A 24105-nucleotide genomic window follows, 5' to 3' on the forward strand; every position below is an offset into this window, starting at 1 on the left:
TGACCACAACTACTTCTACCCTCTTCCATTGCCACCATTTTTATTTGGGATCTCCAACTTTACATCTGTAAAATGGGATAATAAAAACGCCCCGGCAGCAACAAGCACACCGTGTACCCAGATCTTGGTTTCTAGTATCATTCTCTAATAACAGGAACCAGGTCTCCTTGGAGAAATGTCTGATTCTAGGACTGAGGCAGGAGATACATAAAATGAGTATGTAGCATCTGTAGCGACAGAAAGTAAGGAAGAAAAGGAGGGAGAGGAAAAGGCAAGGGTAAAGGGAAGAAAAGACAAAAGGCAAAAAAAAAAAAAAAAAAAAAAAAGAACAGGGAATTCCCTGGCCGTCCAGTGGTTAGGACTCCACGCTTTCACTGCAGAGGGCCCGGGTTCAATTCCTGGTAAGGGAACTTAAGGTCCCACAAGCTGTGCTGCATGGCTAAAACAAACAAACAAACCACACAAAAACACAATAAGGGGGTTTGTCAAAGGGATACAAGGACCAACTAAAAGAGTCCCCAATGCCAACACTAGAACAATCTGAGTAGCAAAATTAAGTAGTATTAGGGGTTTCCCTGGTGGCGCAGTGATTGAGAGTCTGCCTGCCGATGCAGGGGACGTGGGTTCGTGTCCTGGTCTGGGAAGATCCCACGTGCCGCGGAGCGCCGAGGCCCATGAGCCATGGCCGCTGAGCCGGCGCGGCCGGAGCCTGTGCTCCGCAACGGGAGAGGCCACAACAGTGAGAGGCCCACGTACCGCAAAAATAAATAAATAAATAAATAAGTAGTATTAGATTATAACCCAAAAGTATAAAATAACCTTGAGTCTATATTAATATGTGTTTAGATAGATAAAAATAGACAGATAGATAAATAAGGTACAACAGACAAATCTCATGAGTTGAAGTAGTCCAAATAATCTGTGTGTACACTTCATCCTCAAGGAGGAAGCGCACAACTCCCCACTCTTCAAGTGTAGGGAACACAGGGCGACTTCCTTCCAAGAAGTAACGGTAAGGAAAGAAAGAAAGAGGATAACTTTACAGTGTAGAAACCTGACCAACCCTATCTCAGCCAGGTAACCAAGGTCAGCCTCAAGAGTGATAAATCATTCTGACAGCATATACTGTTGATCTGATGTCATGACAATGGCACTTTAGCTCTGTGATCCTCCTCTTAAAGAGGTATAACCCCAGACTAACCATGAGAAGGACATCAGACAAATACCAATTGAGACTCACTCTACAAAATATTTGACCAGTACTCCGCAAACTGTCAAAGTCATCAAATATAAGGAACGTCTGACAAACTGCCACAGCCGCGAGAGGCCAAAGAGGCATGACCCCAAAATGTAGTGTGGGGTGCTGGACGGGATCCTGGAGCAGGAAAAGGACAGTGGATAAAAACTGCAAAGATGGGAATCAGGTATGAACTTACAATAATGTATCCATATTGATTCACTCATTGTAATAAACATACCATAGAAATGTAAAGTGTTTGTAACAGGGGAAACTGGGCGTGGGTGTATGAGAACTCTCTGTACTATCATCACATTTTTTTTTCTGTAAATTTAAAGTTTTTCAGAGATAAAGTTTATTTTTAAAAATGCCTGACTAATCTTCTACGCAAGGCTAAGTTTTTTTTTAAGTTTATGGAAGGGGAGTTATTGTTCAATGGATATAAAGTTACCGTAATACAAGATGAGCAAGTTCTAGAGATCTGATGTGCGACATAGTACCTACAGTTAACAACATCGTGCTGTGCACTTAAAAATATGTTAAGTGAATTCCCTGGTGGGGCAGTGGTTAAAAATCCACCTGCCAATGCAGGGGACCCAGGTTCAATCCCTGGCCCGGGAAGATCCCCCATGCCACGGAGCAACTAAGCCAATGCGTCACAACTACTGAGCCTGCGAGCCACAACTACTGAGCCCACATGCCACAACTACTGAGCCCATGCGCCTAGAGCCTGTGCTCCACAACAAGAGAAGCCACCGCAATAAGAAGACCGCACACCGCAACAAAGAGTAGCCCCTGCCGCCGCAACTAAAGAAAGCCTGCGCACAGCAACAAAGACCCAACACAGCCAAAAAGAAAAAGGAAATAAAAAATCTTAAGAGGGTACATCTCATTTTAAGTGTTCTTAACCATTAAAAAATATAACGAAGAGACACAAACTCTTGGGAGGCAATGGATATGTTTACTACCTTGATTATAATGACAGTATTATGAGTGTACAGATGTTCAAACTCATCAAATTATATACATTAATTACATGTAGTTTTTTGTGTGTATCACACCTCAATAAAGCCATAAAAAAAAGGTTATAGAAGTATTTAGTTTGTTCACAAGCTACAACACCTGTAGTCTTAAAACATGTTTTAAAATTATACTTTTCCATTTATTTTCCAAAAGAACAACATATTCCGTTTCATTTTGAGGGGCTCTTAGAGATTTGCTTTTCCACCTGATAAAAAGAAACTGGGGTCAGCTGTGACACTGCGTGGGGCCTTTCGAGAGGCTCACAGGAGAAAAAGAAGAGTTACTTGCAAAGATTACAAATTGGAATTGAACCATATAAGGTTGTTTCTTGACTACAGTTGAGGCAGTCTGCTCAGATATACTGTAAACACTCTAATAAGGAATGCTTAATTATCACTAATAGAAATGACCTCTATTTAGAAAACATTATTATGATTTTTTTTACCACAGATATTTTCATCTGATCATCTTACTACTGTATTCTATATAGGCAAAGAATACTTCGTACTTCTTTACTACATCATTCATTTTTTATTTCTTTACTGTCATCGATTTGCCTAATAAATAAAATCATTCATTTTAACATTCATTGCATTGTTTGGAAAGGACTACTGAAAAACAGAAAAAGCAAGAAATTTACATATTTTTTAAATCACAGCAATATGAAGATTAATTATCCATAACGCAACTAGACATATAGAATATTTCTCTTCCCAGCATCTTCTCGGAACCAGCCCTGCTTCATCCTAGAGAAATTCTGCTTAGTCCGTGTGTTTGGGTACAGATGTCCCTCCGCCTGGAGCCCAGGAATGCGCATGTGACCCTGGCCTAACTGATCTGAGCATTCTCCCCCACGGTCACCTCTGACTGGTTTAGAGAACAGGTGACAGGAACAACTGTTAAGTTATCAGAAGAAGTGCTTGCTCTTTGTCTGAGAATATAACTGTCTTTATGATAGAGGCAACCAGCAGCCATGCAGTTACCACACTTGAACCGTCTGAGGATAAAGCAAGCAGAAGCGACAAACCTGAAAAGTGAATAGAGGAAGTGAGCACTAATGACATAATTTAAACTGCTGCATGGGGCACGACTTAAAAACAGCTTCACCTCTTGGATGGACCCATTCCGTAAGCCAATAAACCATAAACCTGTTTTTGATTAAGCAAGTTTGAGGTGGTGTATCAGTTAAGATTGGGTTTAGCTGCAAGTGTCAGCAAACTTAAAAGGACAGTGGCTTAGACATGACTGCAATTTCTATCTCTAGCATCCAGAATGCAGAGTCAAGGGCTGGTATGGAAGTTCTGCTCCCCCAAGTCTTACAGAACCATGCACATTCTAGCTCACGGCATCACCATTCCTAGAGTCAGACCCCCTCTCATGAGTTTAATCCTACAGTTAGACCTCCTGCCATTGCATCACATGTCACACACAGAAAGGAAGAAGGGAGGAAGATGTGAGGTAAAGGGAATGCACTAGGTGACTTTACAGGTGGGTTCGTAGCAGCCACTTACAGTAAGTTCTTACTGGCTGGAACTTACTCGGACGCATTTAGAGGCTAGAAAATGTCAGTCACCTTTCTTCTGGGCAGCCACGCACACAACTAAAAATTCTATTGCCACAGAAGAAGGAAAGAACAGAGATTTTGGGACAATCAGTCCCTGCCAATCTGGGTGTCTACAATTTCCAACTAAGGCAACTTAACTTATACAAATCATATACTACGTAATAGGTGTTCTTTCAATGACTGTAATTTAAAAGCAAGAAACTTTAAGGCATTAAATCACTGCAGTACTTACATTTTGGGAATCCCACACAACAATGACACATTTAGAATCCAACAATATGAGCATCTAATTTCACATTTTAGAAAATCAAAATTTTGAGAGTAGAGCTTTATCATGTGGCCCAAGTTGCTAACATAAGGATACAAATTCAATTAGGAATTAACACTACAATATATAAAGAAATTCTACAAAGAAAAAGACAAGAGACTCAACAGAAAAATCTGCTAAAACATATGGATACGTGATTGACAGAAAGGGAAACAAAAATGGCCAACAAGAATATGGCTTTGGGATTAAGAGCAGACTGATCATACACACTGACTTTCACTCTCTCCTCTACTCAAATAAAATGAGAGGTAATAGATTTTTCTTTTGGCATAGAATGTGAGATGAGTCAATCACAGCAAAAAAAAAATTTGGAAAGGCAGAAAGCAGATGGAAGAAAGGTAAATGATTTAGCAGACCCTAGAAAGCTGAATGAAGCTAAGCCAATTGTGAGGAAAACTGAGAAGCAATCTCACTTACCCGACAAAACCTTCCAGGATCTGGGAGGCTGTCAGCTCCACTTGACTCTAGAAAAGGGGGTAAAATTCAGCTATATCAAGGGAAACTGGCCGAGAATCCCTCTAAGAATTATTTAGATCTCCAGATGCCCTACCTTATTGAACACAGACGACCGCCCTCCCCAATCCTAGAAGACCGGTGGTTCACTCTCGGGAGAGAGGAAAACACGGGGCTTCTACTAGGAGTCCAGGGACACCGTGTGAGTGAGGGAGTCATACGGAGAACAGAGTACGGGGGGAGCAGACTGCTGAGGTGTCATGTCCAGTTTTCTTCCCAGTCAGGTTGCAAATGGCTGCCTGGTCTATATATACCTGTAGGCAGGAGTCTGGAAGCTCTTTCTTTGAGAACCTAATTGGTCCTAGAATCAAGCCTACAGATATTCCCTGCCATCTGGGGCTCCACAAGTAGTAGCCCAGGGAGGTGACTCTGCTGAGAAGCCCACATTCCAGTACAGAGCTTACAGGAAGCTGCTGAGTGCTCCAACCAGAGATTACTGTGATTATAAATGCATTCAAAAAACAAGAGGACATCATTAACAAAGGATTACTATAAGAACAAGCGATTTTTAGAAATTAAAAATGTGACGGTAAAAAAATGCAATAAGAGGATGGGAAGATGATGATGACATGCTCTTTCAGAAGCAGAACTGAACACAAAGGAGGAGTAAAACAATAACTGGAATTGAAGAAAATTGGAATTGAAGTCCAGGATGTGCAACGTGGGAATATGGGAGTTAAAGAGAAAACAGAAAATGGAGATGAGGACGGCATCAAACAAACACAACCGTCCTGCTCCCCAAACTCTGGTTGCCGGAACTGAATAGATAATGAAAATAAATTTTGAGGTAGTACTCTCTGGAGGAAACACTATTCCTGGATCCTCTGACACGTTCCGCTCTGGTTGCTTGCTATGGGAACTCAGTAAATGAATCAATTTGGATAACAAGGGATTTCTGCATTTGAAAAAAGAAATTTCCCTAAAACAAGGGTTTAAAAGTTGACAGAACTATAAAACCAGCTGCAAATGATAGAAACTGCAAAATTTGATGAAAACCGATCACACAGAGGCACACCATTGAGAAATTCAGAACACTTGCAACAGGAAGACACTTCTACAAGATTCCAGAGAGAGAGAAAAAGCAAGGGGGGCGGGGGGAGGAAAGGTCATCAACAAAAGTACTGGGAATCATGACGGCATCCAAACAGAAGCTGGAGTGGAGGAATGCCTTCAAAATCCCAAAGGAAAATCACGTCCAACCCTGAATTCCAGACCGAACCACACTGTCAATGAAATATAAAATTAAAGGTATGCTAGGTGTCAAAAATTTACATCTCCTACAAGGACCCTTCTCAGGAAGGAAGAGATGCACAGCAAAGAAGGAGGTAAACAAAGGAGGAGGAACCATGAGATAAGGGAATAGAGGGCTCAAGAGACGGGAAGGAACTGACAGCTATGGGGCCCCAGGACCAGAGCTGTGCACGAGGCAGGGCAGCACCATAGGCCCCAAGAAGAAGGATCTGACATAACACCCCAGGAATCTAAACGCACAGAGAGGAGAATCAGACAACTCGGGGATTGGAGCAATGATAAGAATATTCAAAACTCGGTAAACAAACAAACAATCAGACAAAATTTATAAGAAAGGAAGAGTAAACGCTGAGCACAGCACAGCTTTGAGTAGTGTCTCCAAAGGTTTAATTACGTAAACACTTAATATGGATTGAACCAAAGCTGACACAACTACACTGGAGAGACAGCAAAGCTGTGGGTTTGGTGGGGGCAGGCAGGGGGGTGTGGAGAGGAAAAGGGCTCAATCCTGTATTACACACTGGGAAGTCGGCAGGTAAGGGCGAACACTAAGGGAAACAAAGAGAGTAGTTCCTCAGAGGACAGAAAAACAGGGTGAAGAAAACAAAGACTTGCTGCTGCTTCTTACCCAGCTGTGTTGGTCAATTTGACTGTTTAAGCTATGTGCAAACAAAATTTTAATGAAAACTAAGAAACAAAATGAGGATCCCGGACAGATGTGGGAGGGCGTTCCACGTGGAGTAATGCACAGTGAGGAGACCCTACCATGTGTCAGGGGTCATGGGGGACTGTAGGAGCCGAGACTAAGAAAACACCATGGACCAACCACACCGTGGTGGTGAGGCCAGACTGGGGCGGGCAATTCACAGAAGAAGAGCTGACCTCATACACAGAGGATGTAAAGCCATTAAGAGATTTGGGGTAGAAGATCCATGTGACACATTTAGGGGGATGAATCTGGTAGTGCTGAGCAAGGGGCACTGGGGAATGAGAGGCAGAGGCGCCAGTCAGAACGATACGTCAACAGTCCAAGAAGAATTAATGAGCATGAGTTTCCATAAAAAAGCAAAGGATAGCATAATGAGGGAGAGAGAGTAGGAGAGAGGTTAAAACTCACTAGAAATCAAGGAAATACACAGCAGAACAACCACCTATTACTTCATATCTATCAGAATGGTGTAGAATGAGAAAGGAGAATAATATCAAGTTTTTGCAGTGATTTGGAACAAGGGAAAATCTGACACACAGCTGGTGCATGTTTAAACTCGTAGAGCCATTACGGAAAAAATAAAATAAAAATATGGCAGTCATTAGTGAAATTAAGTATGTTTAAGCCCTATCTGATCACTCGTCTTAAAGATACATGTTTGGAAACGTTGAAGGCAACACTGTAGTAATGGGAGTTGAAGGCATGGAGGTATACACTAGGGAATGGAAAAGTAAAATATAATAGGTGAATGTTACAGAATACTATGCAGAAGTAAGAACTGATACCAAAGTAGATACAACTTAAAAATACAGTGTTAGGTGAGAACCGTAAAAAAGAGAAATGAGTTTTATAACATAGAACCACGTATGAAAATCAACCACACACGCTTACAAACACCACTGACAACTCTGCAAGGGCTCCTGCACATCTAGGGACATATGCCACATCGGAATGTGTGCTTGGCTGGTTGTGAGAAGCAGGGCGTGACCAGGGGAAGAGGAGTGTAAGAGGGCGTCAAAGACAAAGGAAGTGAAATGACTGAAACAGGAGAGGAGTCTTCCAGGTAGCAGTAAGGGAGGTAAAGTACAATGGACTCAACTGTCTACAGCAGAGGATCAAAAACACCATCACTGCTCAACACTAAACCCCACCCCCAAAGAAAGACAGAAAGACGGACAGAATTGGGATGAAGTAGAGAGAAATATAAGTGCTGTCAAGTACAAAAAAAAAAAGAAGATTTAGAATCAGAAGACATGGATTTCAAGTCTGGCTCCCAAATCTTCTAGGTATATGACCTAAAATAAATATTTTACCTTCTATGCCTCATTTTCCTTATGCATAAAAAAGGAAGATACTGTAACTTCTGCTTAGAGTAACTGTGAGAATTAAACTAGAAAATTTTCTATAAATGTCAGGTTACTTTTAAGCCCAGAAACTGGAAGACAGTCCAAATTTAAAGTGGCCCTTATGTGGCATCACAAATGTGGTATACAGTGTCGATCTCTGGGATACGGTGCCGTAGACAAACAGTCTCGTGGTACCCATCTGCTGCCCAGTAGATAATTCTGAGAATTACAGTTTTGAATCAACTGTTGTGTTTTTTTGTAAGTTTTCTACTGGTCCCCACCTTGAGAAGACTACTTCTACTGAAAATAAGTTTTCTGACACTCCATGGAAAGGAAATCACAAAGGGTCCATTTATCAAAGCTGAGAATCACATTAATAGCCAAGGAAGCAGGCTACCTACCCCGCCCAACATCACACCCCATCATCTTGGCCTGGATCACAGCGCACACAATTCAAATGGGAGAATTCTTTCCCCGAAGCAAGTTTCCGTTATATTTCAGTTCCCTAAATTTTAAAGGCAGTGTCCCTTGGACATGAGTAGGCCACTCACAGCCATGAGTAAAGAATCAAGAAGAATCAAACATAATCCCTTCTAGAAAATGTCACCCTTCCTGGTGTCTGTCCTTTTCTCCCATTGCCACAGCTGAGAGGAAAAGCTGCAGGGCAACTAGCCTCCTCTCCCTTGCATATAATCTGCTCATTTCTTCCTCAAATTTCCAAAACGCTCCACTCCTCAGCTGCTAGGCCTCTCTTCATCATCTCTGCCAATTAACACCTTGCTCTCCCTCTAAAATCTTTGCAGTCTTCCCAGCTGCCCTGTGCTCTCCATCCACCACAGTCATACCAGCAACAATTTTAAAAGCACATGCATACTAACTTACACCTCATCAGTAGAAAGCCATTGTTTCAGGAAACTCTATTATCTAGATTTTTTTTGTCCATATGTTTACAATGAGCATCTTCAGATACTTGCTAGTATAAACTGAAATATCCAAAATAATTAAGGATGAACTATGTATCAAAGTAGGTTATTATCTAACCTAATTCTATTAAATATAATATTTATAGAGAAAAATCTCATTTGCCATTTGTGGTGAAAAACTGTATTCCAAAGCGAGAGAGAGGCATGGACATATATACACCACCAAACGTAAAACAGATAGCTGGTGGGAAGCAGCCGCAGAGCACAGGGAGATCAGCTCAGTGCTTTGTGACCGCCTGCAGGGGTGGGATAGGGAGGGTGGGAGGGAGGGAGACGCTGGAGGGAGGGGATATGGGGACATATGTATATGTATAACTGATTCACTTTGTTATGAAGCAGAAACTAACACACCATTGTAAAGCAATTATACTCTAATAAAGATGTAAAAAAAAACACACTGTATAAACTTTTTTAAAATTAAAAATACATGTTAAAAAACCTGTATTCCAAACAGAATTTATACTTAATACATATTCCTTATAATAGAACTCCCAACTTCCCATGAAACTGCAAGAATCATGATGGCAAGAAATACCACTTTCAACAGTACCATTACTACTATTAATGAATGATAGTAATATAATAATAAACAATAAGGATTACCATGTGTCAGGCACCATATTAAGTCCTTTCCATGTATTAATTCATTTAACACTCAGCAACCCTGTGAGACAGAGTTAACTTCCCTGTTTCATAGAGGAGGAAACCAGCATAGAGAGAAGGTAAAGACTGGCCAAAGACACAAGCCGTGGAGCAGGATGAAAAGCCAAGCAGTCAGAGGCTAGCGCTGTTCACTATTCAACACACTGCCCTCACTGGCTTCAAAACAGCCAGAACACGGCTTCCCTGGTGGCGCAGTGGTTGAGAGTCCGCCTGCCGATGCGGGGGACGCGGGTTCGTGCCCCGGTCTGGGAAGATCCCACGTGCCGCGGAGCGGCTGGGCCCGTGAGCCATGGCCGCTGAGCCTGCGCGTCCGGAGCCTGTGCTCCGCAACGGGAGAGGCCACAACAGTGAGAGGCCCGCATACCGCAAAAGAAATATATATATATAAACAGTGGAGCTTCCCTACGTGGGTACTGGACTTCACACACTGCAGATGTTCAGTAAGTATAGAATGAATGTGTGAAAACTTAAATTATTGCATGAACCTCTCTGGATGAGAAAATGTGCTAAAAAGATTGCTTTAAAATTATATTATTACATTGTCGAGAAGGAAGATGAAGTGGAGGAAAAGCAGAAAATCTTTTGGCATATCACTGTGACTCTTCAGAAGGGTAAATGAGACTAGAGACTCATATTCGCTGACAAACGAGAGAACAAACTCATTTTGTGGGACTAGTGACTAAAGAGTATTTTTAGGAACATTTCAAGGCTTATTAGCTCTGGGGTGGGGTGGGGTGTGATGAATTGGGAGATTGGGATTGGCATATATACACTAATGTGTATAAAATAGATAACTAATAAGAACCTGCTATATAAAATAATTAAAATAAAATTCAAAACTTCCAAAGAAAAAAAAGTAATTTAACTTATAATTTCTTATATGATATCCCAATCCCAGTAAACTTTTCCATGTATTCCATCATATAAAATAGGATTAAGATATGTTAAATTTAAAGCTGCTCCTATCTTCAACATGTATTTCAGACAACTCGCAGCATCAAAATTCTTAGACCCAAGGGGGTTAAAAACCAAACACAGAAAGTTCATCCGTAACTCCAAAGACTTACAACCACCAGGCTAGGCAAAACAGCTAGGACAATTCATAAAAAGAAGTCAAAGCAACTAACTCAGAGTGATCATTTAAACTTCTAGACGCTTTAGCCAGAAATAATTTATACATGATACAGAATACAAAAAAAAAAAACAAAAGTTGAGGGCCTTATTGTCAGGAGCTGGAGTTTCTTCGTCAGCAACTTTAGTGCCAAAGAGACTCAGCTCACGGAGGTCTGCATCAGCTCCCTTGCAGGGGCCAAGTCCAAGACCTGACACGGGCGGGAGGAGCAAGCAGGGAAGGGCAGGAAAAGGCAGGGAAGTGGATACTTGGTTTCAAGATGACAGAACACAAGGGAACTCTGGGGCTGGCAAACTGAAATGACTCATTTTACAAATGAGAAAATACCTCATGACTTACCCACCAGCACAGAGCTAATGCGAGTCAACTTCAAGATCAGAGCCCAGGGCCATTCTCGCGGCCGTGCCGACTCACCGTTCATGGAATTTTTTGGTGTTCTGAACATAGTAGAGGGCCTGCATATTTTACCGACTACATTAACTCAGGGGCTTTCATTTTCTGGACACTGTCCAGTACTTTCCATTCTTGACAGAACTGCTTGTTCCTCATTTGCCAAAGTAAAAACAAAAGGAATACACGAGGACCTACTGCACAGCAAACTCTACTCAACACTTTAATAACCTATATGGGAAAAGAATCTAAAAAAGAATAGATATATGCATACGTAGAACTGAATCACTTTGCTGTTCACCTGAAACTAACACAACACTGTAAATCAACTATACTGCAACAGAAAGTAAAAAAATTTTAAATAAAAAAACAAAAGCAAAAGGAATATGCCTATTATCTTATTAGGAAAAATGACTCACGAGCTTAAACATCTTCAATGCACCGCTGTCCTAATTAAAAATTAGTGAGCAAAGATTGACTTTAAAGAAAATAATAAAAATCCATTATACTGTACTTTGTATCGACGCATGAACTCTACTCCAAAGCATCATGACATCCCTATAAAAAAAAAAGTGGGGAAAAATTATAATACTTAAAATCTTATGGGCAGGGAAAGAGAAGTTAAATTTCTTGCTCAAGGGCATCCAGCAGGATGGATAACACTGAACAAAACTTCTCATGCCCCAGGAAAGTAACCATTGATGACAATACTAAATATTTAAAAAGCACCAGATGCTGGAAAAACTGGACAGCTACAGGTAAAGGAATGAAATTAGAACACTTCCTAACACCATACACAAAAATAAGCTCAAAATGGATTAGAGACCTAAATGTAAGGCCAGACACTATAAAACTCTTAGAGGAAAACATAGGCAGAACACTCTATGACATAAATCACAGCAAGATCCTTTTTGACCCACCTCTGAGAGGAATGGAAATAAAAACAAAAATAAACAAATGGGACCTAATGAAACTTAAAAGCTTTTGCACAGCAAAGGAAACCATAAACAAGACAAAAAGAAAGCCCTCAGAATGGGAGAAAATATTCGCAAATGAAGCAACTGACAAAGGATCAATCTCCAAAATTTACAAGCAGCTCATGCAGCTCAACATCAAAAAAACAAACAACCCAATCCAAAAATGGGCAGAAGACCTAAATAGACATTTCTCCAAAGAAGTTACACAGATTGCCAACAAACACACGAAAGGATGCTCAACATCACTAATCATTAGAGAAATGCAAATCAAAACTACAATGAGGTATCACCTCACACCAGTCAGAACGGCCATCATCAAAATATCTACAAGCGGGGCTTCCCTGCTGGTGCAGTGGCTGAGAGTCCACCTGCCGATGTAGGGGACACGGGTTCGTGCCCCGGTCCAGGAAGATCCCACATGCCACGGAGCGGCTGGGCCCGTGAGCCATGGCCTCTGAGCCTGTGCGTCCAGAGCCTGTGCTCCACAACGGGAGAGGCCACAACAGTGAGAGGCCCGCATACCGCAAAAAAAATAATAAAATTAATATCTACAAACAATAAATGCTGGAGAGGGTGTGGAGAAAAGGGAACCCTCTTGCACTGTTGGTAGGAATGTAAATTGATATAGCCACTATGGAGAACAGTATGGATGTTCCTTAAAAAACTAAAAATAGACTACCATACGACCCAGCAATCCCACTACTGGGCACACACCCTGAGAAAATCATGATTCAAACAGAGTCATGTACCACAATGTTCACTGCAGCTCTATTTACAATAGCCAGGACATGGAAGCACCCTAACTGTCCATCGACAGATGAATGGATAAAGAAGATGTGGCACATATATACAATGGAATATTATTCAGCCATTAAAAGGAATGAAATTGAGTTATTTGTAGTGAAGTGGATGGACCTAGAGTCTGTCATACAGAGTGAAGTAAGTCAGAAAGAGAAAAACAAATACCGTATGCTAACACATATATATGGAATCTAAGAGAAAAAAAATGGTTCGGAAGAACCTAGGGGCAGGACAGGAATAAAGATGCAGACATAAGAGAATGGGCTTGAGGACATGGGGTGGGGGGAAGGGTAAGCTGGGACGAAGTGAGAGAGTGGCATGGACATATATACACTACCAAATGTAAAATAGATAGCTAGTGGGAAGCAGCTGCATAGCACAGGGAGATCAGCTCAGTGCTTTGTGTCCACCAAGAGAGGTGGGATAGGAGGGTGGGAGGGAGACACAAGAGGGAGGGGATATGGGAATATATGTATACATATAGCTGATTCGCTTTGTTATACAGCAGAAACTAACATACCATTGTAAAGCAATTATACTCTAATAAAATAATAATAATAAATTAAAAATTAGAATAAAAATCACCAGGAAAGTCATGTCAAGAGAAACTACCAAAGAAAAGTCAACTGCAAGTTTTAGTAAGTCAAATCCTGCCCCTTACTCTCTCACCAAAATGCTTTGCAGTCTTAGCATCAAGCAAGCTAGAAGTTTAGACTTCTACTTCTCAAATCCATTCCATTCACTTAAATGACTTTAAAAAGAAAAACCCTGGCTGCAAAGCAATTTGTTAGAAGCAAAGAATACATGATGCTTGTGCTAATGGGCCACAATAACAAATCAATGCAAGGCATTTACTTTGCCATTAAAGTATCTGAGGATACTTGTAAATTTTACTTTCTTGATTCTTAACAAGATGTAACAGAAAGCAACAAGGCTTGCTGCCCCAGTTAAGTGTGGTTCTACACCACTGTGCACATATGATGCTCATCTCCAGAGCTCGAAAACAGACTGTAGGCACAATCAAGATTCTTTAACCTACTTCCCATGGTAATATTACAAGGCCCTTCAGCCTTTGCGCAGGTCTTAACTTCTTTGCAGGCAGAGCCCACTGTGGCCCAGCACATGAAACAGTCAAGATGCATCCAAAGAGGGGTTTTCATTTAACGTAGGAGGGTATGGATAAGCAACCGTGACAGAAGAGAAACAACAGCATCGATCCACCCCAAACACAGTTTTTCCGGGCAGCAGGCGGCCAGGAAGCAAAGGCTATAAAGCACCAAGCCCAGGACCAGGATAAACGGCGGCATGGTAAGGCCCAGGAATGAGTCCAATGTGCAGTTGGCAAAGCAGGCATGAATAACAATAGCCAAAACCACCACCCCAAGAGCAACAGTGGATTGTACAGATGGGCAAGGAAGGCAGAGGACACAGAGACAGGAAGCACCAAGCGTGAGTGGGGCCCAACCACTTTAAAAGCTATTCTCAACCCACCGCAGGGAAGATGGGCATGCTTGGGACCACGGATACAGACGATGGGCATGCTTGGGACCACGGATACAGACAAATGGAACACCTGCCTGAAGAGTGGGAAGGAAGAGGAAAGGGGCAAACGGTTCCCGCCCAGAGAAGATGTTTTTAACAGGAGTTAAGAGGTGTGGGAAGTATGGGAGAGGACGGAAAAGAGAGAGATGGAGGGGAAAACGGAGAAAAGAATGGAGCCCAAGCTAGGATTTGAAGTGAAAACCATGCACCGTATTGAGGGTACACACCAGGGCATCAGTTATGCAACATACATGTAACCCAAATTTCACTGACTGTCACTTCTTTCTGAAGCATCTGTTAGGGGATACTTTTTTTCCTGTATGTTTGGTGGTAGTTTTTTAAGGCTTGCTTTTATTGCTCACTTGTCATTCTACTTACAGTAAAGATTAATAACACTGCATATGGTGTGTGATGAATAAGAAAGCCAACTTATATGGCACTAGGTATAAAATTATGCAGTATATCCCTTTGAGTGTAGAAGAATCCCACTTAACATGAAGAGTTTCCTATGCAGAGAAAAGAAGTGAAACTTATTTGTGTATTTGTCATGCTCTGGTCTGCAAATAGGCTCAGAAAAGTAATCTGTGAAAATGAAAACTGTGTTACCCGACGATACTGTCAAACTGAAAAACGTTTTTTAAAGTTACAGTAAACTTCAACTCATCCAAAATCTACTCAACCAAAAAGCCAAGATTAACATAATTTGTTTTGGCTTTAATTCTACATGTAAAAGAGGACTGGAAAAATAAAAGCCATGTCTGCCTTCTTTGGGAGGGAAGGGGGATGAAATTCAACTCAGTGGGAAAAATTCTGCCTACTTCCCCTTTCATTGTGAGGCCTCTAAGAGAAAGGGGAAAGCAAAGATTTGGAGTTAGAAATTATTAATGATTCTTTAGATAAGCAAAAGGAGATTCAGAACTGGGCACCAGGGTCAGGGAAAGTTGTAGTGCTCTGCATAACATTAAGAGCTCAGAATTATTTTTTCAACTTACTGGGAGCCATTAAGGGGCGAGAGAAGGAGGGTCAAGGTGAACGATGGGTGGCCAGGCACAAGTTGTTGGATCCTGACAAGAGAACTTTTAAAATATGGTCTAGTATTCAATTCCAAGCTTTTTTTTGTTTCTGGAGGTCTAACTTTTCAGTTTCCCTTATCTTCATAAAGTTAATTCTACATGGTCTTCTGATAAAAAGGAAAAAGCAAGGACAAGGGGTTGAGTGCTTGTGTGAAGAGGTACAAAGTGCAACAGGATAGCAGGTTCGAGACAGTGAGACAGAGACAGGCTGGGGCCAGCTGTCCCTAGCCTCTGCCCAGCCCCAGAGCCCGGGAGGGAGCTCTGACCTCCTCCCGTCGCTTTTGAAAAGGGTCCAACTAAATTCACTGGACTCTCAAAGAATAGGTTACAGTAGGTTTTCTACTCCGAGGAGACAGATTTAAAGCAATCAAAATGGTAGCTACTATAGGATGCCTTTTAAAACCAGAGCACTCTGTTAGTATAAGTAGAATTGGCTGTTAATGAAAAAGAAAATTTTCAAGATATGTATCTATGAGTTGCCTCCATCTCTTAAACAAGAATAACAAACTACTTTTCCTGTCAGCTAGTCATGGACATTCAGGGGAGGCAAGTTAAACTGTTGGCCACAAAGTGCAACTTAATTTAACAGCTTTAAAAGAAAATGTATTCTCTCCTTTAAAAATGGGTATAGAATTCAAAAATCATTAGAGACGGCAACTCTTAAAAGTTGTTTTTGTCATACACAAGAGAAATGAGGAAAGACAAAACAACAGAAAAATAAAATGAGGAAAAATAAAATAAAATACAAAGGGAGAAAAATAAGATGAAGGGTAAAAAGGAAGGAAGCCAAGAAAGTACAGTGAGGAGAAGAATCGGATGAAGAGAGAGATGGAGACACAGGGGGCGAGAAAAACAAAAAGTGAAACAGAGTTAATGTAACCACTTCTTCACAAGTTTCTCAGAGCCTCAGTTTTCTCATCCATAGAACAGGTACAAAGAAATCTCTCTCATAACTTTACCATCATCATTTAAATAATATATGCAAAAATCACATATAAAAATGCATACCCATATACAGTCATGAGTAAGAAGTGGAAGCAAAAAAGAGGAGATCTTAATATATAAAATGACCGTGAATGAGACCTGCCATTGTGAACTTGGGGGTGTTCCTACAACCTACTCCGAAATGTTCACTGACCTCTATTCACAGGTTTTAATGTCTTGAACTTTATTACTGATAGAGCATTCATTTCAGCCCACCAGAAAGAAAATTATTTTCCAGTATACAGGGGTGAGGGCAAATGTAGACCCTGGTCCCTCGTGGGGTCCAATACTCAGATGGAAATGAAACTGAATCCCTCAAACGAGGGCCTCGCGGTACTGTAGAACAAAATAACATTACTAGTCATCTTCCGCACAGGCCAGATTTATTTTGCTCCTTCTACATACCAGACACCACACTAAGGCATTTCAGATCTGTTCTTTCAAAATGTCACAACAAACCTTTTCAGTAGGTTCTTTTATTAAGTTCATCTTACAAATGAGGGAACTGAGGCCCCAAATATAAGTCACTTGCCCAAGGTCCCAGCAATAAAGGGGAAGTTAGATTTCAAGCCTGGCTTTTCAAAACTGTATCAAATTTCGTGGCTCTCAAGTTCCTTCTAAGTACCAGAGAAAGAATAAATTATAGCCAGGAGAGCTTTAATATAAGCATATTACAGTTTTCCTTAATTTTCCACCCAAATAGCAAGTCTAATATTGAACATAAAGTAACCCTCAATTAGACTCATTCATCTAATTTCCATTAATACTTCCTAGATTACGAGATTTCAGGTAAGGAAGACAGGTGGGGGGTCCGAGTTTCTTCACCTGTAATCGAAAATGTTCCAAAGCATGGCCCCAATTCTATCAAATAATAGAAAATTACTCTGCAAACCCTCCTCGACCTTCCCAGAAGTTCTAAGGCAATAAGGAAACACCCACCTAAACAAAGGTTTCATTAACTTCGAATTCGTAAAGTATTGTAGAAATCCAGGCCATGCACCGTCATCCTTGACTTACATGAGAGCTTTGCTAAGCTGTTACCCGTTACTGAATAAGAAATGTAAGGACTGTGCTTTTTAATTTAAAAAATTAAGAAGTAAACGAGAGCTCTGTGAGCTTTAGTAGTATATAAACACCTATACCGAACACTTTGGCTTTTTCTTTTTTCCTTGCACTAGGGCTTGCTATTCAGAATGAAAGTGCCAGCAAAACCTTCCTCACTTGCCTGAGACTGTGGTTACCCTACTTCTAATAAACAAGGCAGCTTTCTGTCTCTGACGTCCCATTGCTCAACAGGGTTGAATCATGGCCGCTTGCACAGCCATGACCCCCGAGTGCACTCATGCTAAAGAGTGTCTGCTTTGATTCACTCCTATTGTAGGAAACTACTTATCAGAGGACACCTCTTGCTTTCTGAATTGAAAATACTTGCATCACTGAAGCTGAACAGGAGCGAATTTCTCACGCTCAGGCTTAGTATCTCATTATCTCTAAATTTATCTCCATTTGGTTGATGTCCCTGGACTTTTTCTAAGTCTCTGAAGGGCTAGAGTTCCGTGTACACTTTTAGATCATTTCGGAAGTGGTTACAACAGCATCCGGTAGATGATTCTCTAATCAAATATTCATTTATGCTTTTCTGAAGGATCTTTAGAGACAGAGCCCACAAGGCAGAGTTCAGAATTCAAACATTTAAATGCAGTTCAGGTTACAGAAAAAAACTGTTTCCAAGTGATAGATCTTTTTCTTAAGCATTTAAGAAATACAACTGAACAGTATTTTCTCCCACATTGGGGCTGTTCTGGGGTCATTTACTGTCCAGCATAGTATCCAACTTGTTTTCAATATGCTGATAAATTATACATGATGCACGTCCCACTTCCTTTACTTTGCTCGTAATCTCCTACAGGACTGTGCCAGCAAAAAGGGCAGCTTTGCATTTCTGACCTTTTTGAGAAAGCAAGAAGGTGGGGGGGGGGAGAGGGAGAGAGGCAGAGAAAGACAGAAAGAGAGAGAGAAAGAAGGAAGGAAGGAAGGAAGGAAGGAAGGAAGGAAGGAAGGAAGGAGGGAGGGAGGGAGGGAGAGGAAAAGGAATCTGTCTTGCTGCTCTATAAACAAAAGATTTCATCTCCAGCACCATCTTCCTTACCCAGGGCCACCTATTCTTTCGGACAATCCTGGCACCTTGATATTGAGACATCCCTTCAGATAACCTGGAAAGGCTAGAAAACGCTCCCCGTCCTTCTGCCTGGGCTGTTACACAAGCCCTCATGCTTCCTGGAGATGTCGGATGCTGTCAGTTAGCAGGGAAATTTTCTGCTTCTGAAAACCTCTCTCTCAGAGCTTCCTCTATGCAGCACCTCCAGCTGCCTTGGAGCACCCTGTCAGTGCATGAAAATAGCTCTGGTCTGATGACTTCACTAATTCTCACAAACAGGCCAGTTGGCAGAGCTCACATGCAGTCTGCTCCGGAGGGGAAGGCAGTGTTTCTTTCCCCACCACCCCCTAATATGAATATTTAGTTTCATTTTGACTCTGGAAGAAGTCTTCTTGCTGAGGTTAGAGTCAGCACACACCTAACACCAGAATTTCAAAATGCTGGAAGGAGGCGTAAAGGAAAAGAGCTCACCGATAGCCAATATGAGACATCCAGAGGCTATTCGTATTTTTTATGCTAAACTTTAAGAACATCACAACTGCTTGGGAAACCAACCTTATATAACATGTTCTCATTTCATTCATTTCAGGGCCAAATCGCTTCCTGAAGAACATTTGCAATAGCTAATAATGACCCACATTTTTTAAAGTCCGATTTCTCATGTTTACTCCTTTTCTACAAATAAGAAGGCTGACAAGGTATCAAAGTAAGAATTAATTACCACTACACCTAATCAGCCGAAGCTGACTAAGGGCCTCTAAAGGCATTTTTTGCCATCACAGCAAGCTTTAGTGATGAATGCTCAAATGGATTTTGAAATTAAAAAAAAAAAAAAAGTGCAAGGCATTTCATGCAATGAAAAAGGTGTTCTTTTGTATTAGGTTACCAAATTTTCTTTTATTGTTTATAATTTTCCCTTATAGAGTTTTTCACTTCCCTTTGCAGTAAGAGAATATTCTAAGAGAAAAGTAGGACTGTCTGACATTCCGGTACCATAACTCAGTGCTATGTCCGCACTGAACTTGGATTCCAAAAGACAGCATTTATATTAACTGCTTCAGTGCCCTATAGACACAAGATTTATGCCCAGAGGAAAAGCTCCCATATGATTCTATGGACACAGAGCTACTTAAATCAGTGGTTCACTGATTTAAGATGGTTCCTCTAAAAGGGGTGCAATAACTGTTCCCAAAAGAGAGAAAAGCAGTAACATTCTACTCCCACCATCCCTCAATTCCGCACCCTGTCTGTCACAGTTACCAAGAGCATCTAAACAGTACTGCCATCTTGCAACCATGATGGTAGGAAACCACCCTTCTCCACCATCTCCGAGCAAAACATTGCAAAGGAATCTTGAGAAAACACATGGGCACGTAGATAACAATGAATTATTTAAATGTATTTTATCATATAATTTGTTCACTCCATCAATGTATGCTGAGTATGTAGCATGTGGCAAGGGCTATCTATGTACTGCCTACAAAGATGAATACTGCCTTCAAGGCTTTCACTCACTCAATCCTTTTAGTTAGGTATTAAATAGCCAGGTAGCCTTAACAAGATGAGACAGATTGCTGCAACATTTTCTTTATGTTAATGCAAGGACTTAGAAAATGTGGTTTTGACAGTACATCCAAGGAAGTGTTGGATTCCCTTAATTATAAAACCAGGGGCCATTTGGGGCATAGTTCAGAAAAATAACCGTGAAATTAGGGTTACCGTATCTCTCTCCCACAGAAGCTAATAAACAAAGATACAACAGAGATTCTGAATGCAGAAAGGTCAGTTATAAGTGTCATTATAGATAGAATAACTCACACAGTGATGGAACAGGCTAAGTGGTTTCAGATAATAACTGCACTAACCATCAAATTTTAGAACCATAAAAGACTGCAGTTAGATCTAGTAAAAATCTCGCCTAAATCGTGCCTAGAAAGGTTGTGTGATTCACACAGAGTCATGCAGGTGTTATCATTTTGGAATCATCATAAATTTTATTTATCCTGTGTTTTTCCAATTATACTACTCTGATTCTCCCACACACACTTACTTTATACTACTATGTGTCTGAATCCTGTACAAAGATACAAATGCACACATATGTATCATGCTTGCCTGCCCCCGATTCTTACACACACACATTACTCTGTGTCTGATTCACACACACACACACACATTATATCACTATGTTGGACTCATATATACACATACACACATATATATTACACTACTCTATTTGACTCTTACACATTTGATTCACATGCATACACACACACATACACATATGTGCATCAATCACATTGATCTGTACATACAACTTACTCATATGTATCATACTACTTTGTGCCATACACACATACACACCTTGATAATACTGTGTATGTTATTTATATTCACACACTTACATACTGGCATATAGAGAGACACACTAAAATTTAAAGCAGTAAACCATGTTCGTATTCAAAATACATATTTTTCAATGTGAGAAGTTCAAATGTGAAACAGACACTCATGTTATGATTTCAAAGTTACTGTAACTGATACTATGTCGTAATTTACCTGGACCCTATTTACCTCTATAGGAGTTCCTAACTTGAAAGAAAGAGACATATCTAGGTAAATATGATGACATGGAAACTCCCTGAGCCCATACCTATCCATTTGCATGAAGACTGTTGTTTCTTGGCTGGAGGATGAGGGTATTCGTATTGTTTGTGTTGTAGTTGTCCATCATATGGGGTAAGGAATGGATATGCACAGCAACAGAGAACAGTATCATATGTACCTGCTTTAGGACAAATTCCCAGTTTCTACGCCATAAAGCAGTGTTAGGAGTGACATGAAGGAAGTACATAATCAACATGGCTTAGGACCCCAGCTACCTGAAGGGACATTCTCCCTTCTGTTCAAGGGCTGACAATCTAGAGAGCTCTGAATGATGTCTCTAGACACAGAATTAGGATTCTTTCTTACAAAACTTATAAGCAGCAATGATGAGGCCCTCTCAGGGATTTTAGGAAAAGAGGATGTAAGCAGGCAAGAGACCAAAATGGAGAAGACTCTTCATGGTAACCAGCAGACGGAATAACTCATCAGTACATATAAGATGTCCCTGGGCACCCAGACACAGAAGGATTAGGGGACACTTTAAAGGAGACTGGAAGTGCTACAGGAGCAGGTAGGTGCATCAACAGGAAATATGAGCTGCTGTGGATGATACAGTCCATCCACATCCACGCTCTAGTAAGGCCAGTGGACACAGAGGTGATTCTGAGAAGGTGAAACTTACGTAAAGAGGAAATGGAAATGCCTGTGGGGGGGGCGGGGTTTAGACTGCACTCTATTATTCTCAAAATGTCTACTGAAGCAGATGGTGAATATTTGGAACACTTGCTTTCTCAAGCTACTTGCTCTAATAGTCTAGCATGCTTTTCTTTATCCAAAAATAATTTTCCTTTATTATGAAATATAGCCATTTCCAACTCATATATACATTATACTGAAAGAGCCTGTACAGTCAACTATCAGGTCCTACTTTTATGATCCTTTTAGAGAACAGTCTCAGAGTTTTAAATAAGACAGTGAAAAGAAAACACCAAGAATAATGGTAATGCAACATGAGTGTACACCTCTGGGTGTCAGGCAGGAGAGTTTCACCTAACACTGAAAATCAAAGACTGGGAAGGCGTCCTGCCAAAACAGAGATTATCATACAAAGTAAGTCAGAAAGAGAAAGACAAATACCGTATGTTATCACTCATATGTGAAATCTAAAATATGACACAAATGAAATTATCTACGAAACAGAAACAGACTCAAAGACATAGAAAACAGACTTGTGGTTGCCAAGGGGGAGGAGGGAAGTTTGGGATTAGCAGATGCAAACCAGTATATATAGGATGGATAAACAACGAAGTCCTAGTGTGTAGCACAGGGAACTATATCCAATATCCTGTGATAAACCGTAATGGAAAAGAATATATATATATATATATATATATATATATATATATATGTATAACCGTATCACTTTGCTGTAGAGCAGAAATTAACACAACATTGTAAGTCATCTATACTTCAATAAAATTTTTTTTAAAAAGCATCATCACTCCAGACTTGGAAGACAGCTATAACAGGTCACTAGCCAACTCTTAAAAATGGGGCATTATTCCTAAAAAGGAAACACGCAGCTTAAAGAAAATAAACCTAAGTACTTTGAAGACCATTTTAAAGACCTTATCCATAGCTCAAGATAAACATCTGCCAAGGATCAAAACGATTAGGCCCTGGGTAGAGGCTTAGGGTACAGGCACAGGGTCGGAGGCGACATATATAGCTAACCGCTTTTCAAAAAACGAAATGAGAGCCCTATCAAGGGATATAGGGAAACCCTCAAAGATTAGAGGGTCAAGGAAAAACTACTAATCAGGCCTGCCAAGAAAGAATTTGACAGTAACCTTACAAAGTCCTCCAAAGCCAATAAAAAGAATGTTGCTTAAAAAGATAAAACCTCAGGAAGTAAAGTAAGATCTGCTGCAAAGCATGTACTTTAGAGAGACAGAAAGACAGAAACTGAATAACTGTTTCCTTGGTCTTTATTGGGAAAAGTATTAAGAATATTGCAAATAGTGATAAACCATATTAACAAATTGAAGGAGAAAAACCATATGATCATCTCAATAGATGCAGAGAAAGCTTTCGACAAAATTCAACACCCATTTATGATAAAAACCCTCCAGAAAGTAGGCATAGAGGGAACTTTCCTAAACAATTCAAATTTGAGTACAGTCAAGCATTATCAAAATAAATAAATAAATAAATAAAAATAAAAAGGTCCCTTTCCTCTACCTGTAGATCACTGTGAATAGTTTAGAAAGACCATAAATGTATGAAGAAGCTGAGAAAAACGTATTCTTAGTCCTGTGCTCAGTCACTCTCGAATATGGTACATCTCTTTCCAATCATTGTAAAAAAAAAATCACTGGTAGTTTTTCTCATACTATGAAGGTAATATGGTTTTATCACCAAAATACATAAAGACACAAAGAAGAAAATAAAACATCATTCCATGAACCCTGAGTTAACTACCATGAAAATGTTGGAGTGTAGCTTTTCTTTTTCCTGTTCGCACATGTATACACACATTTATGAAATTGAAACCATACAGAAAAACTGTTTTTATAATCACAGTAAACTTGGGCTACAAATATTGTCACATCTCCTTTATGTTTCTAACCACTTATTAGAACCCCTTCCTCCCCATTCATAAAAAAAAAAAAAAAGAATATTGCAAATATCAACTTATCTTTTGAAACAGATAGGCATGCAGGACTTAATCAAAGAGTCATTAGTTCGTAGGTGGGTCTAAACCTAATTATTAAACAAGATGTAACAAAAATTCGATTGGCATTATCACAGAGTTAAAGGTTCA

At 40.4% G+C, this 24105-nt stretch overlaps 1 protein-coding gene across 4 annotated transcripts in view; it reads right to left on the reverse strand.

The window, feature by feature from the left end:
• Window positions 1-24105, reverse strand: part of KLF12 (KLF transcription factor 12) — a 440360-nt gene that overhangs the window by 354995 nt on the left and 61260 nt on the right. The window contains exon 1 of one of the 4 annotated variants that reach the window (XM_024753928.1): window positions 4570-4617. The exons of the other annotated variants lie outside the window; for them this stretch is intronic. The gene's annotated coding sequence lies outside the window, so the exon portion shown is untranslated. Of the gene's footprint in view, window positions 1-4569; window positions 4618-24105 lie in introns of those variants that run through there. 4 annotated transcript variants of the gene reach the window in all.

This window comes from Neophocaena asiaeorientalis, unplaced genomic scaffold (genome assembly GCF_003031525.2).
Source record: "Neophocaena asiaeorientalis asiaeorientalis breed wild unplaced genomic scaffold, Neophocaena_asiaeorientalis_V1.1 scaffold212, whole genome shotgun sequence".
NCBI classification, from domain to species: Eukaryota; Metazoa; Chordata; class Mammalia; order Artiodactyla; family Phocoenidae; genus Neophocaena; species Neophocaena asiaeorientalis.